The following is a 15,935-nucleotide window of genomic DNA, read 5'->3' on the forward strand; positions in this document are numbered from 1 at the left end:
GACAGTTGACCAGGCTATTGGATTATATTAAGATTATTGCCAAATGCAAAATGGAGTAAAATTTTATTGTGTCAAAATGTTGGATGTGTCCATGGAATTGTGAAGGTTTAAGTTTTAGTTTGCATGCTTTTAATGATTTAGCTCTAAAACTGTATCTGGTTGTTAACCCTGTATTCCTAATATGGCTATATTACTGGGAAGACTGAAATTTGCATTTTTAGATTGATGGAGGGATCTCATAGCGGTGATCAATGTTTTTCACTGAGTTTCTTGGTTCAAGACTATTGATTTAATATCCTTTCACTTACAGGTTTCTGGTGAACACTACTACTAAGCTTGGTTGAGAAGAATTTTTTAAGTCTCCAAAAGTGTGTGTGTGTCTGTGTGTGTGCGCACACATACATGTGTGTCTTAACATTTTGTCTTTTGCAAAAGTTGTTTAAAATTGTTATCATGTATTGCTGTTTGTTTATCAACAAGAGCAGGTTGCCTTGGGACTATTGGCAACCTGCAGCCACTCCCCAGAGCTTTCTGATAGAATTGTAAAAGTATCTACATGATTTTAAACTGTTACTAAATCTGATTTACTTTGCCCAACAATACTACTACTTAACACAGATTTCTTTGATTTATGTAATTTAAATTACTAATAGGCTATTTTCAAAATGTTACATCATTGATACATTTATATTTAAATTTATTGTTAATCTGTACTCCTGTCTCATTTATAGCAGGCAATAGGCCTTTGGGATAATGTTTTGTAAGTCTAATATTTAGCAGTTTTCACTTTATACTGTTCCTAAGGTAAGTAACATGACAGCTCAGATCTAAGGCCTCCCCTAATATCCTCAAGATTGGGACATAGTTAAAAAGCAAACACCAACATAATAAGGTTATATTTTAAAAGCAGAGGGGGGGAATATGCTACCCCTGTGAGTGCATCAATTTTGTCTTATTCACCTTAAATTTTCTTTAGATTTTGCCTTCTGGTGAGCACCAGTTCTGTGTTACTGGAGATCTTTTGCAGGCCCAACACAGATGCCTTTGGTTCGATGGAGGGACCCAGCCACTCACAAGTGAAGAGGTCCTGACCCCTTGCTAACCGTGGGAAGAGGGTTTGCTTGTTTTCCCAAAAACTGAGCCACAGCCTGTGTGGATGCCTACTCGTAATGTAAAGCCCTGGACTCCATTCACTAAAGGACTCCATTCACTGCAGTAAGACAGCTTCACGACCTCATCCTGAAAGATCCATCACCATTAAGGAAACATTGGAGGAGGAGAAGGACAGACCCCTCCCAACACCAGGTGACATGGGGGGTTCTAAGAGATTGGTGCATCAAGCACAACTGTCCCTGACCTCATGATGTATTTGATAATACAACTGGATGATTGATATTCTGGAACACTAATAATCCATGGGAAAGGTTATGCTCTTGTCCCTAGATTTTCCTGATGGATCCTCCAAACGGTGGTTTGCCTATGGCTCATCTGACCTTGGAAGTACAGCAACTCCCTTCAGTGCAACACTGCCCCTGGAGAAGATGCAAGCCCCAGTGAAACTGCCTCTAAGAACTGAAAACTAAATTTGTTTAATATTCCTCTTGTTCCACTACAGGTCAGGAGTGCAGAGAAATTTTCCACCTTCTTAGGATGTTTGAGGAAGACTTTAAGTGTAACTTATTATTCAGAGATAACAAATTCCTAACTGCCTTAGACATTAGAAAAGTCATAGAAATTTGCAGTGGGATCCAAGAACAACCTTGACACTCTCTTAAAGGAGGTTGTGTGTACAGAGCAGGAGGGGATCTCAGGGCGGAGCAGGAGGATAAAAAGAGCTCTCTATCCTAGTCCTGGAGACCCCCGGAGGCCTCCCACGTGCTTTCACTGCAGAAGCAGTGGATACCTGCCTCATCAAGGACATCAAGAACCATATCCCGACTGCCAAGGAGATCACAAGGAAGGTGAGTGCCCTTGGAGGTCAAGAACTCTGAGGTCAGTCCTTTCCTATTGAATTTCCCACACGGGATTGAAGCAGCCCAGTACCCTTGTCATAGGTTCTGGTGACATCAGAACTTCAGCCAGGAACCCCGGGTGGCACTCAGAGACAACTGGACTCAGAGGAGGATCTTTCTCTAGTTCTTACCCTAGCTCCAGCCTTGGCTCCCAGCCCTCTCTTACACCGACCATCGGGGTTGCTTGTGAGCCCCAAAATTATTTTAGATAGAGACTAATAAAGGTCAGCTAACTGATAATCACTCAACTTGTACCTAACTGATCAGGCCTCCTATTTGGCTTTCAGATAGACAGAGAGAGACACAGATATAGAACAATTGGAACAGTCAGAACAAAGGCCATTAACCTATAATCACTCAGCCTGTACTTACTGGTCGGGCTCCCTATTTGCCTTTTCTGGACTTTATTAGGTTAGGATGTAGAGTTAAATTCTTCCTCACTCAGTAAGTTGTTGGGGATTTCCCTGTTCAACTGCCTAAAACTTTTCTATTCTTCAATCGTTAAATGTAAAGTTCTGTAAAAATCATGCTTAATCACTATAAACTGCAAAGTTTAAATTGTGCGTTAAGAATCTCCCTGAAAAGCTTTTATCAATTAAAAACTGTTAATGCTACATAAGATGTAACTGTATAGAAACTATGACGTTAAGTTTACACTGAGCTGTTCCATATGATGGATGTTAACTGTTCACTGTCCCTGTGCAACTCTGATTTAGGTTAAATTCAAAAACATGTTAGCTCGGGAGAAATTATAGCTGTTATTTTTCTACCTTCTACCAAGGACCCGTAGATGCATCCCCTGGAGAATACCTGGCTGCTGTGGCCCCCGCTATGCCCCTTTCTCAGCTTGAAGAAGCCAGAGTGATCACCTGCCCCTATGCCTGATATGCAGCCAATGGTCATTCTCCAGGTAAAAAAAGGATGTTGAGGAGTTAGATGGAATGATAGGCAGTTAGGGTGTGTGGTTCCTGGTGAAGTCATCTTTGTATAATACATAACATTGTTTCTCCCCATTCTTCTGCTCTTCCAAGAGCATGTTTGCCCTAGCTACATCTTTCAGGCCTAATTTTACAAAACACAGAAGGGGGATTTGTAGGAAGACATTGTGACCCTGGAAGGTCAGTGAGCACAGGATTACAGTTCATTGGACAGTATTTGCATGACAACAACCAAATGGCTACCTTTTGTATACCTGATGGGATATCATTTGTATAAGAACGGTTGAGTGGACAGTATGTGTGTGAGAGCCCTTGGTGGAATATACAGGACAAAAGGAGTTCCAAACAAAAGCCTAGAAACTGGCTTGTTACTGGGTTGTGTTAATGAACTCAATACTTCCTCCCTTATCTCACATGACCCTCAGTGTATAAAGTCTGCGGCCACTAATAAACTTCGGCTTTGACCATCAGTCAGGGTCCATGTGTGTTATTATCAACTCCATGCACCAAGTCCATCGCTGCGGGACAGTGACAATTTTTGATACAGATAATGAGATGTAGAAGTAAGGCTGCATCTAGAAATTATGTAAGTAACATTAAAATACTAATGGCAGGACTATTTTGTTAAGGATTAGCCATGAGTGGGCTAAAGGTACCATTTGGGATGTCCACATTCCATTTCAGAATGCCTTGGTTCAAATCCCAGGGCCACTTTCAATTCCAACTTCCTGTTAATGCATACCTTGGAAGGCAACAAGTGATGCCTCAAGCAATTGGATCCCTGCCAGCCGTGTTGAGAGACCTGCATGGAGTTTCTGGCTTGTAGCTTTGGCCCATACCCAACTTTAGCTAACAATTGGGGAGTTAATTAATCTCTTTCTTCCCCCCTTCAACTCAAAATGAATGTGTTAAAATTATGCTTGAGTATTCATTGCAAAAAAAGATTAGCCCTACATTGTTCATTAATTCTGACATTTAAAAACCATTACTTAGACTTCTAGGAATCCCAGGAGTAATTCTAGCAAATCTAAGCCTCTGGGCAACATGTAAGTTAGTAGAATCAAAGATCACCATTTTACGGGAACAGCTGACTCTCCCTGCTCATTTCACAGGACTGTCAGGCTAGGAGACTCCTGTTACCCTGCCTTCAGTTGCCTCTTCACCAGCTCCACGTCCCCTATGTCAAATGCCATGAAGCCTTGGGGCTCTGGGACAGGAGGAATATCTCTAGCAAACATTCGGGTCCTGGGAACGGGCACCTTTTATTTCCAGTGAACTAACCTATCAGGAGTCATCTCCTTTCTAAACCATCCAGAACCCCTCAGCAAGGATACTCAAACCACACACTGCTGATTTGCTCATTTTCCTAGGACTAGGTCTAAGAAATGAGGTCAATCCACACAAGCAAATCATCAAAAATGAAGTCATAGCAAAAGAATGTTCTCAAGACTGACGACACCTCGAATAGTGAAAGGAATACAACAAGGTGTGTCTGTTATCAATCATGGTAAAAACAAATTTTCCCAAAACTTAGTATCTAAAACAAAACCAATAAACTATGGCCCACAAGCCAAAATCAGTTGCCTCCTATTTTTGAAAGTAAAGTTCCGGGTCTAGTGCAATGGCTCAATTGGCTAGCCCTCTTTGCAAGCACTGGCATCACATACGGGTACCAGTTCATGTTCCGGCTGCTTCGCTTCCCATCCAGTTCCCTGCCTGTGGCCTGGAAAAGCAAAGGAGAATGGCCCAAAACCCCAGAACTCTGCTCCCATGTGGGAGATCTGGAAGAGACTCCTGGTTTCAGATCGGCTCAGTTCCAGCCATTATGGCCATTTGATCAGCAGATGGAAGAACTTCCTGTCCTTCTCTTAACATGCCTTTCCAATAGAAATAAATAAATCTTAAAAAAGAGAGAGAGAAGAAAGTTTTCCTGGAAGACGGTTACACTCATGTTTGTGTATCCTCTGTGGTTGCTTTTACATGGTGATTGCAGAACTGAGCAATTGCAGTGGAAACTGCGTGACCAATAAAGACCAAAATATTTACTATTTGATCATTACAGAAAAAGTTGGATGACCTATGAGCTATAGAAACTGTTTTAGTTCACAGTTCTGTCACTTGGCTGGGCTTCCTGTTCACTGGTTTTTCCTGAGCTCACACAGGTGATTGCATTCAGTGTAAGGTGAACAAGCCAGGATGACATGAATGAGGAGGACATTATACAGGTGAGGATGCAGGGAGTTCTGATGTATTGGGAGCCACCAAGGTAACCGCTTTCTACGCTGGCATTCAGTATTTGTTTGCTCAATATGTAAGTGAAACAATCATAGTTGGAGAATGAATAGGATTTATTTGTTTAGCCAATCAACAGCTCATCTGAAAGTCAGTTGATGATGGTTTTCACAAGAGCTAAAGTTGTGTTGATTCTCTTGTAGTGGCTATAATGAGCCTTTATGTTTCGGATAATTTGTGAGCATTTTCTGCATTCTAAGGCTGTTCAGTTCAATACAAATGGAATATTCTCCCAAAATGGAACCCAAAATGATTGTGCTTCATGGGTCTGATTTATGAAACAGAACCGTATCTAGAGACATGCTCTGGGTAACACTGATTTCCATCTTGCTTCAGAGGCTAAGATTAGCTTCCATTATGGTAGTGTTGCCTTCCACAAGAAGGATTTGCTCTTGAAATGCTAGAATTCTAGAATCTCATCCTAGCTCATTTTATGTCCATGTAAAGAGGGGATGGTTTTCTGTTGACTTTGTATTAATGCCATTGCAAATATCCTCCACTGCCTTCTCCTTTGAGACACAAGCACGTGGACTTCCCTGCCCCCTTGAAGTTAGGTGGAAATTGACTGCCACATCAAGCGGAATCATTGAATTCTCACTGCTCTCACCCTCCCCCACTGCAGTGATTCTAGCCACATACACCGAGCACTCCCTGGGTGGCAACAGGTGATGGCTCAAGTGGGTGTGAGAGATGGAGGCCCTGGCTCCTGGGCGTCTGGAGAGTGAACCAGCCAGTGGAAGCATTCTCTCTCCTTTTGTCTCTCACACTCTCTGCTCACAAAGAAATTTTCTAAGTGAATGTGAAGCACTGAGCTCTGATAGGCGAAACGGCTGCCCTAAAGTCTCCCAAACCACAAGAAACTTTATGTAGGCAAGAAATAGACCTGTCGGATTTTAATCTTGCTTAAGATTTATGAGATGTTTGTTACTGCGTCGTGACAAATCCCAGATTTTATCACACGTTCAAGGAAGAAAATTAAGGCAAACATATATATGTGAGATGAGGAAGGAAATTGTTTTGTCCCAGAAAAGGAAGGACAGAGGCAGTGGAAAGATGATGGTGTCTGCCACTCTTACACTCATGATCTCTTCAGAGCTCCAGCAAGGTGGACTTCAAACATTCGTGAATGCTTACGAAGAAGGGAATTGTCTTTATTACTTATTAATATGTATTTGCTTATTGTTCATTTGTTAGCTCATATTCTGTTTATTTTCTCTTTCCTTTGGGCAGAAGCCAATGAAAGGATTGGGTTCCAAGACACAGAGAGAAATAGAGTTGGTGCCACCGCACACCGAGGCTGAAGGCAGGAGGGCACACACAGTGAAAATCCAAGTGCTCAGAGGACTCACCCTCTCTGCTGCCAGTCCCACAGCAGCTGCCCCTCGTGCAGGGCTGACCTCGCGCCAAGCTGTGACACAAGCCCTTGATACCATCGATTCGTGAAAGGCTTGGAGCATGATCTTGAATTAGGTATTTTTATGTGCACCTGACAGGTGAGGCATCGGGAAGGTTACATGACTTGCTCAAACAAAGAGCTCCTGCTTCCAGATGCTCTCCCACGGGCTGACTCCTTTTTGTCCTTTAGGTTTTAACAGAAACATTTTGTTTTCCAAAGACATTCTCTAGATGCTGTTATCTACCCTCGTCTTTCTCTGTCATTTCTATTATTTTATTATCTACATCTCACAGACTGTGCGAAGTTTTTATGTGTTAACGTATGTATTGATTTCCTTCCCTAAGCTCTGTGAGCTGCTTTGTCCCACTATCCCACTTGGTGCCTCAGGTAGGCATGAATGAATGAACATGATAGGGAGAATGGAACTAGGCTCAACAGTGGTTCATGGGTAACAGGCAAATCCGAATTGTTTCAACTGCCCATAACAAACTACCTGACACCAAAGGCCAGACATTCAGCCAATTCGTTAAGATGCAGCAAGACACCCACATCCCAGGCAGTAAGTTCTGGAGGCTCCAGCTCTGCTTCTAACTCCAATGTGTTGTTAATACAAACCTTAGGAGGCAACTGTGATGGCTCAAGTGGCCAGATTCCTGCCACTTACGTGGGAACCTTGGTTTGAGTTCCTGTCTCGGATCCAGCTACAGTAGCAACTGCAACCAAGCCCCAGCCCCTGCAGAAGGAAGCTCGCTCTTATTTCCATTCAAATTCCAAAATAAATAAAATGTTAAAACATCCAAATAAAATGCTTAAAAACAGAACAATAACTTTTTATTTTTTTACATAACAAAAAGTTCCAAGGTATGATTCCAGGGCTTGCTCACCAACAGTCAGTCTTGCCTCCAGGTCTTCCCTTCATAATTACAATGTGGCCCCACATCCCCATGGATTGTTTCCCTACCCAAACACATTCAAAGGGCAGGAGAAGCAGGAGGTTGTCTTGATTAGGATTGAAAACCTTTCTCAGACTAGTACCTGAATTCCCTTCTGCTGTCATGAGCCAAGGTGGGTCACATGCCCACATCTCGGTAAGAGCAGTTGAAAATGAAGAACTAGCACACACTACCACAAACCCCACCACATGCTAAAGTGGCTGTCCCAGGCAGCCAACAGGATTGGCCAAGGAGGCTCCTTGGGAAGACAACAGGGCCTTGGCCACCATCTCTGTGTCCCTTCCCAAAGAGGCAGGAAACAGCTATGTAGAGCACAGATGTCTAAAAACGTTGACTAGATATGTAGCTCAATTAGATAAAGCTCTCAGGAAAGGGACCAATGTTATGGCACATCAGGAAAAGATGGAGCCTGCTGCACTGACATCCTATGTGGGTGCCAGTTTAGTCCTATCTGCTCCACATCTGGTATCACCCCCAGATCATGGGCCTGGGAAAGCAGAAGATGTGTCAAGTACTCGGAACTTTGCACCCATATGAGATGCCTGGATAAAGGTCCAGGTTCCCGGCTTTGGCCTGGCCCAGCCCCGGCCACTGCAGCCATTCATAGTACGCAATGAGCAGAGTGAAGATCAATCTCTCCCTCTCTGCCTCTCAAGTGAATAAGTAAAGTTTTTAAATGGATGTTCTTGTGGGTCCAGCTCAATAGCCCTAGCGCCTAAAGTCTTCAACTTGCAGGCACTGGGATCCCATATGGGCACAGGTTCTAATCCCAGAGGCCCCGCTTCCCATCCAGCACCCTGCTTGTGGCCTGGGAAAGCAGTTGAGGATGGGCAAAAGGCTTGAGACTCTGCACTAAATGTGGAAGACCCAGAAGCTCCTGGCTTCTGGCTTCAGATTGGCTTAGCTCTGGACATTGCGGCCACTTTGGAAATGAACCATCTGACAAAAGATCTTTATCTCTCCTCCTCTCTATCTATCTGACTTTGCAACAAAAATAAATAAATCTTTTTTTAAAATGTACGTATTTGGGGCCCGGCGCGATAGCGTAGTGGTTGAAGTCCTCGCCTGGCACGCGCAGGGATCCCATATGGTTGCCAGTTCTAATCCCGGCAGCTCCACTTGCCAATCAACTTCCTACTTGTGGCCTGGGAAAGCAGTTGAGGATGGGCCAAAAAGCCTTGGGACCCTGCACCCGCATGGGAGACCTGGAAGAGCTCCTGACTCCTGGCTTTGGATCGGCACAGCATTAACCATTGTGGTCACTTGGGGACTGAATCATCGGACGGAAGATCTTCCTCTCTGTCTCTTCTCCTCTCTGCATATCTGACTTTCCAACAAAAGTAAATAAATCTTTTTAAAAATGTATGTTTTGGGAACAACTTTTTTAAATTTTTAATTTGCTTTTTACTGTTGTTTACATAGTTGAGAGGGAAGCATGCTCACGTGAGGAGGTTCAGGTATTAAGGAAGGTGGGTGGGCCAAATGTTAAAGTTTTTTTTCATTTTGTTTGTTTTGTTTTGTTTCTCTTGTGTCCACAGGGCTGGGGGTGGGGGCACTCCTTACTTTCAAATTACATCAGCATCCATGGGTGAGGGCTGTCCTTTGAAGAAGCCTTAGAGACCCCGATGTGGGGACGAGTGTCCCAGGGTGTGACTGAGTGGTTTTGATGGTTCTGAGAAGTTGATGTGTTGCCGCAGGGTTGAGTAGTTTTTTCCCAAGGTGTATTATTTGACAGAGTTCACCTTTTGTGCCAGATACTTGCAGCTAGCTTGACCAGGAGACTCGTCCAACATGTTCCGTTTTCCGTCCTCTGATGAAGCACTCGACGTCCTCTGCTGGCCTAGATGAGCTGGCTGTCATGCCCCCATGCGCAGCTGGGCATGCTGTCCACCACACGGGCATCAGCAGCTGAAGATGCCCAGTCCCTGTACATGTACTCCAAGACAAAGCATCCTATGATTTTCCTTGAGGCCAGGCTCTGAGCCCAGTGGCCTAATAGGACAGTCCCCCAAGAAACCTCACCTAGGGTGACCTCAGGCTTGACTCATGTGTGCACCAGCTAGTGCAGGGCCAAGTGCTGTCTGTCACCTGCAGCGGCCAACACAGAGACCAGAGGATGCAGCTGCTTCATCAGTTGGAACAACTCTTTAGTGAGACCAGAAATGAAAAGCTTGTTAAAGAGCACTTTGGGGCAGTAAGAGCAAAAATCCTTTGAAAAAAAAAAAAAACAAGTATCTCTTCCCCTAAATAGTTCCACTCATAGTCCACTCATAGTAATCTATTATTAAAAAGTCAAAGTTGCAATATAAGACTTTTGTGCCATCTGGCACTTCTTGTAATAGTGACATATGGGAAAAACATAAATGCCTCATTAGTAGTTGAATGACTAAATAGTTTACAATGCAATGAGATGCAATACAGCTTTTTTTTTCTTTTAAAAAGATTCATTTATTTTTATTGCAATGTCAGATATACAGAGAGGAGGAGAGACAGAGAGGAAGATCCATCCAATGATTCACTCCCCAAGTGACCACAATGGGGCCGGTGCTGTGCTGATCCGAAGCCAGGAGCCAGGAACTTCCTCCAGGTCTCCCACATGGGTTTCAGGGTTCCAAGGCTTTGGGCCATCTTTGACTACTTTCCCAGGCTACAAGTAGGGAGTGTAGGGAGTTGATTGGCAAGTGGAGCTGCTGGGATTAGAACCAGTGCCCACATGGGATCCTGGCACGTTCAAGGCAAGGATTTTAGCCGCTAGGTTACCACGCTGGGTCCCACAATGCAGCTATCTTAAAACCATAATAAACATTCAATGAAACAGATTTTTTCCCGATTTCAATGAAATTAAATTATAAAATTATATGCCCATAACAGAAATTTAAAATAAATTAAAACTTTGTATTTGGTATTTAAAAAAAATTTATATGAAAGGCAGATTGATAGAGATTTTCTATTCACTGGTTCACTCCACTGCCAATAGCTGGTGCAAGGTCAAGCAAAAGCCAAGTTCCTAGAACTCAAACCAGGTATCCAGGATGGATGACAGAGACCCAACCCACTGAGTCACACCTGCTGCAGAAAGACTAAGAAGCAAAGCTAGAATCCAACTGGAACTTTGATATATAAGGTAGATAACCTAATGAACCACTGTGTCAAACACACACCCTCTAGAATTGGCTATTTTTTTGTAGAAGTAGGAAAATAAGTTTCCAGCAAACGGGCTAAGTCCATTTTGAGGCAATGTAACAAAATGCCCAAGGCCAGGTACTCCATAAAGCAAAGAGGTGGCAGGAGTAACCCCAGCCCCTTTATCAAGCCACCAACCATTAAATAATCTCAGGATCAAAAGTGAGCAATATTTATAAACCATCTTCTATTGTATATGGAGTCAATTCCAGAAGACATCATAAATCAGACATTGCAGCCTTTATTTTTACTTGGGAGGAATTCTCAATTATTTCTGAGATTTACTTACTCCCTAGTCAGCTAAGAAGTCTAGAGCCAAGTTTTAGAGCTTTAAGAACTTTGCAAAGTGGCTCCACAAATCTAAGTTTTTTCCAAAAATGTCATAAGTGCTGTCAGCCGTTTGTAATTGAAACATAAGCCAAATCTTCCTACAAGAAAATGAGTTGGTCATCTTCAAATTGCTTTTCACACAATAGGATAATGTAGGGATTGCTCTTGTGCCCTGGTAAAAGAAAAGAAGGCTGGAAGTGTGTGGTCAGCCAACAAAAGTGTTAATAGTAAAACTTCCTGCCATTAGCTGTTCCTGTTCTTATTATGATCCCCTTTGGTTTCGTCTGTGTATGAGAGTGGAAACAACACAGAGACGCCATCCAAATGTGGTTAGTCTTACTACTTGGCAGTCACCAGGCTCTGTGCAACGAGCTCTCGCTTTAACCTCACTACAGTCCTGTGATGTGGCACAGCTATTTTTAGCCCCACTTGAAGATGGGAACCCTTGGAGTTTGGAACAGTCTGGAAAATTTCTCGGAATCAGGAGGGCACCATTTGATTGATCCCTCCTCCATTCTTGCTTTTAACCACTAGTACACTCTCTTTCTCCCTCCTTTGTGTCTAAAACAAGATTGACAAAACCTAGGTTAAGTAACACCAACATCCCGCTTCCGAGAGCCAGCGTAAACTCTGGCTACTGTGGCTGTGATCCAGCCTCCAGCTAACAAGCCCTGGGAAGCAGCAGACAACAGCTCAGGATGCTGGCCCAAGCCATCCATGCAGAGTCCCTGCCTCCTACTTTGAGCCTGGTACAGACCCGGCTATTGACGACAGTTGGGCAGGGAAACGTTTCTCTCTCTCTCTGTCTTTCTCTCTGTCTCTCTTTCCCCTCAGCCTTTCAAATAAACAATTCATTTTTAAAAAGACAAACACATTTCACTGAGAAGCAGACTGCCGGGACATGACCCCAGGATTCCTCCTCTCCGGTGTGTGACACTGGGCAGATATTTAATCTGTGTCTTAACATCTTCATCTACAAAGTGAAAATAATGGTGGTATCTATTGTATCTAAAATCATGTTGAATATTATGAATTTAAATGTACATAGCGGGCCCGGCATGGTGGCCTAGCAGCTAAAGTCCTCGCCCTGAACGTGCCAGGATCCCATAGGGGTGCCGGTTCTAATCCCAGCAGCTCCACTTCCCATCCAGCTCCCTGCTTGTGCCTGGGAAAGTAGTCAAAGATGGCCCAAAGCCTTGGGACCCTGAAACCCGCGTGGGAGACCCGGAAAAAGTTCCTGGCTCCTGGCTTCGGATCGGCACAACACTAGCCATTGGGGTCACTTGGGGAGTGAATCATCAGACAGAAGATCTTCCTCTCTGTCTCTCTTCCTCTCTGTATATGTGACATTGCAATACAAATAAATAAATCTTCTTTTAAAAATGTACATAGTGCTTAGAATGAAGCCTGGCACAACGCATCACTCCCTAAGGTTTCTCCATGTCTGCAACAACCATGCTGTTAACAGCACAATAAACACTCAGTGGATATTTTTGCTGTTCTTGTCATCATTAGTTCAATTAAGACTCAGCTAGAGTTTAGCTTGGAAAGTTCTATGTTGTTTTTTTGTTTCCACAGAATAGTGATCTTCCATTCTGCTAGAGTTAAAAGACCTCTTTGAAAGACAGAAATTGGATTACAATAAAGCTTTCAAAACAGGCCAACAGCTGATCCAAAATAGAAGCATGTAGAGTAACGACAGGAGGGGGCAGCCTTTAAACCTCCCAACCCACACTTAATAGAGAATTAAACCTAATCTCAAAATTGTAACTTCAATGCATTCAAAGACAGTCACAGCACTTGAAATGTCACAATTTATCGGGGCAAAAGCCGCTGCTCCTCAGGGGGGTGGGGGAAGGTGAAAAACAGAGGAGAGTTATTTTCTTAAAAATAAAGTAATAATAACAACAAGCCAAGCTTTAAAAAAAACTCCCTGCAAAAAATCAGTACGAGTAGGGCAGGTATTTGACTACAGGTTAAGTTGTTGCTCCAGATCCCTGCGTCCCACCTCACAATGCCTAGTTTGACTTCTACTTTTTCCCTTCCAGCTCCCTTCTAATATATCCTCTGAAAGACAGCAGGTCATGAGTCAGTTATTTGGGTCCCCTTACATCCACGTGGGAGACCCAGCTGGAATTCCTAGCTCCTGGACCTGGCCTGGCCCAGCCTAGTTATCAGAAACTGTTGGGGAGTGACCCAGCACCTGTAATCTCTCTCTCTCTCTCTCTCTCTCTCTCTCTCTCTCTCTCTTTCTTCCTTTCTCTCTCTCTTTGCATTTCAAGTAAAATGAAAATAAGCTAATTATGTAAGTCAATTGGAGCTTTATCATAATGTATTAACCCATGTCTGGGACCCAGCACGGTAGTCTGGTGGTTTAAGTCCTCACCTTTTCATGCACCGGGATCCCATATGCGTGCCAGCTCATGTCCCAGATGCCCCGTGTCCCATCCAGCTCCCTGCTTGTGGCCTGGGAAAGTAGTCAAGGAGGGCCCGAAGTCCTGGGACTCTGCACCCGCGTGGAAGACTCCTGGCTCCTGGCTTTGTATTGCCTCAGCTCCAGCTGTTGGCGGCCACTGGGAGAATAAATCAGTGGACAGAAAATCTTTCACTCTGTCTTTCCTCCTCTCTGTAAATCTGACTTTGTAATAAAAATTTAAAAATCTTTAAAAAGATTGCCAGACTTTACAGTGTCAGTACACATTTTAAATCATATGAGAAGAGTTAGTTAATCGACTTGTTCTTTAGATTGCTTTGACCTACTTAACATGTATTGAATATCTATTCAGTGGTTCCTGATCACCAAGTGTCACCATCTTGTAGAAATGCATTCCAACAACGGCAGCACTGGCTAAGCCGGTGTCCGAAAGGGACAGTGAAAGGGAAGAGATGTTCAGCCTGGATTTTCCAGAAAAACTCCAAACCAGACCACCTCAAGACACTGACAGGCTAACTCCAGACTGCCAGCAGTCACCTACTGCGGAGTTGGCACCTGAAGCCTTTCTTCCGGTTCATCTTTCTATATAGTGATACTATTGTTTTACTTTCGTAAGCCAAATATGTTTTGCTCGTATATTTTATTGTCTCTCTTACTGGGATGTAAGCTTCATGCTTGCTTGAATTGTTTACATTCTAAGCAGTGCCAGGCTCCCAGGAGCTCTCCAATCAATCCTTGCCAAACATGAAACAAAAACACAATCTCCGGTTGAGGACTCAGCTTGGTAGCATGGAATCCAGACGGCCCTCACCATCCGCGCTGGCAGAGGCTGCTCAGTGCATTTGTGCCGCTATGACAAAACACCTGAGACTGAGTCACCAGTTCCTACAGCTGTGGGGCTGAGAAGTCCAGGATCCACAGGCTGGTAGGCTCCGTGTCGGGAGAGTACCACTGTCTCTGCTTAGGATGGCACCTGAGGTTCTGCCCCCATGACCCACCCCAAGGGACAAACACTGACCTTGCCTGGCAGCAGAACAAAAGAGCAAAAACAACCAAACATTATGTGGTACTTCTTTAAACATTTTTTACTTGTTTATTTTTTAAAAAAACAGAGATACAGAGAGGAGGAGGAAGAGGAGAGAGAGAGAGAGATCTTCTATCCACTGGTTCATTCCCCAAATGGCCACAACATCCAGAGCTGGGCTGGTTCAAAGCGAGCCGCCAAGAGTGACTTCTGAGTCTCTCACGTGCATGCAGGGACCCAGGCACATGAGTCATCCTCTGCTGCTCTCCCGGGCACATGAGCAGGGAGCTCGATTGGAAGTGGCACAGCCACTGAAGTTCCCACTGGCATGCGAAAAGGCCAGGTCTGTGTCAGGCTGAGTGGGACTAGGCTGTAGCACCCATCAGTTTGCACAGGACATGGGGCTAGGGACAGAAATGGCCAGTCATTACAATCACCCATGCATGTGTAAGCTAATGCAGGTGACAGAATGAACCAGACCCTGTACTGGCTGGCACAAGCAAGAGTCAGGTCTAGGGTCACCCCAGGTGAGGTTTCTTGGAGTATTCTCCACCTGGAACACTGGACTGAAGACTCTGGCCACAAGGAAGATCATAGGATTTGTAGTCCAACCTTAGAGCAAATGCACATGTTGAACTGGAACACCTAGACTGATGCTTATGCAGTGGGTAGCATGCCCGGGTGCAAAGGGGGACAAGACAACCAGCTCATTTTGGCCTGCTGAGGACAGTGAGTGTCATGTCAGATGATGGAAAACAGAGTAGGTTGGACAAGTCTCCTGGCCAAGATTTGGCAGCAAGTATCTGGATGAGTGGATTTACTAGAGTGGACCCTGTCAGCAAATGGACCTTGGAAGGATTTTCTCAACTTTGAAGCAACGAAACCAATAGCATCTTGGAACTATCAAAACTACTCAAGCAATACCCTCAGAACGTATCTTCTCCACATCAGGGTTTCTAAGATGATGTCAAGTGGACATCCCCCATTCCTGAGTATTGATGTAGTACGGCATCTGGGAGTGGTCCCTCACCACCCTCCCACCCCCCCGCTAGATACAGGAGAAAAGGGAAGAAAAGGAAAATTGGAAACATTTGTCCTCCCTAGGTTTCTCCTTACCTCAACCCTCCATACCATAACCAATTGTCCTCATGGGCACGTATCCTTATCAATACATAACTGTGTCAAAAATAAAACAAAGTGGTGTTACCACGACTCAAAGCCAATGCCCTAATCGAATAGCTTTCTATGCTACAACACCAGCATTCTTTACACTTCTTTTTTAAAGGACCGTAATCTCATTCAAAGAACTGTAAATTCTCATGACCTGATCCAGGACCTAATCACCTCCTAAAGGCCAAAAAGATTGGACTACA

This window comes from Ochotona curzoniae, unplaced genomic scaffold (assembly GCF_017591425.1).
Source record: "Ochotona curzoniae isolate NIBS_2020 unplaced genomic scaffold, NIBS_Ocur_1.0 contig_3432, whole genome shotgun sequence".
NCBI lineage: Eukaryota > Metazoa > Chordata > Mammalia > Lagomorpha > Ochotonidae > Ochotona > Ochotona curzoniae.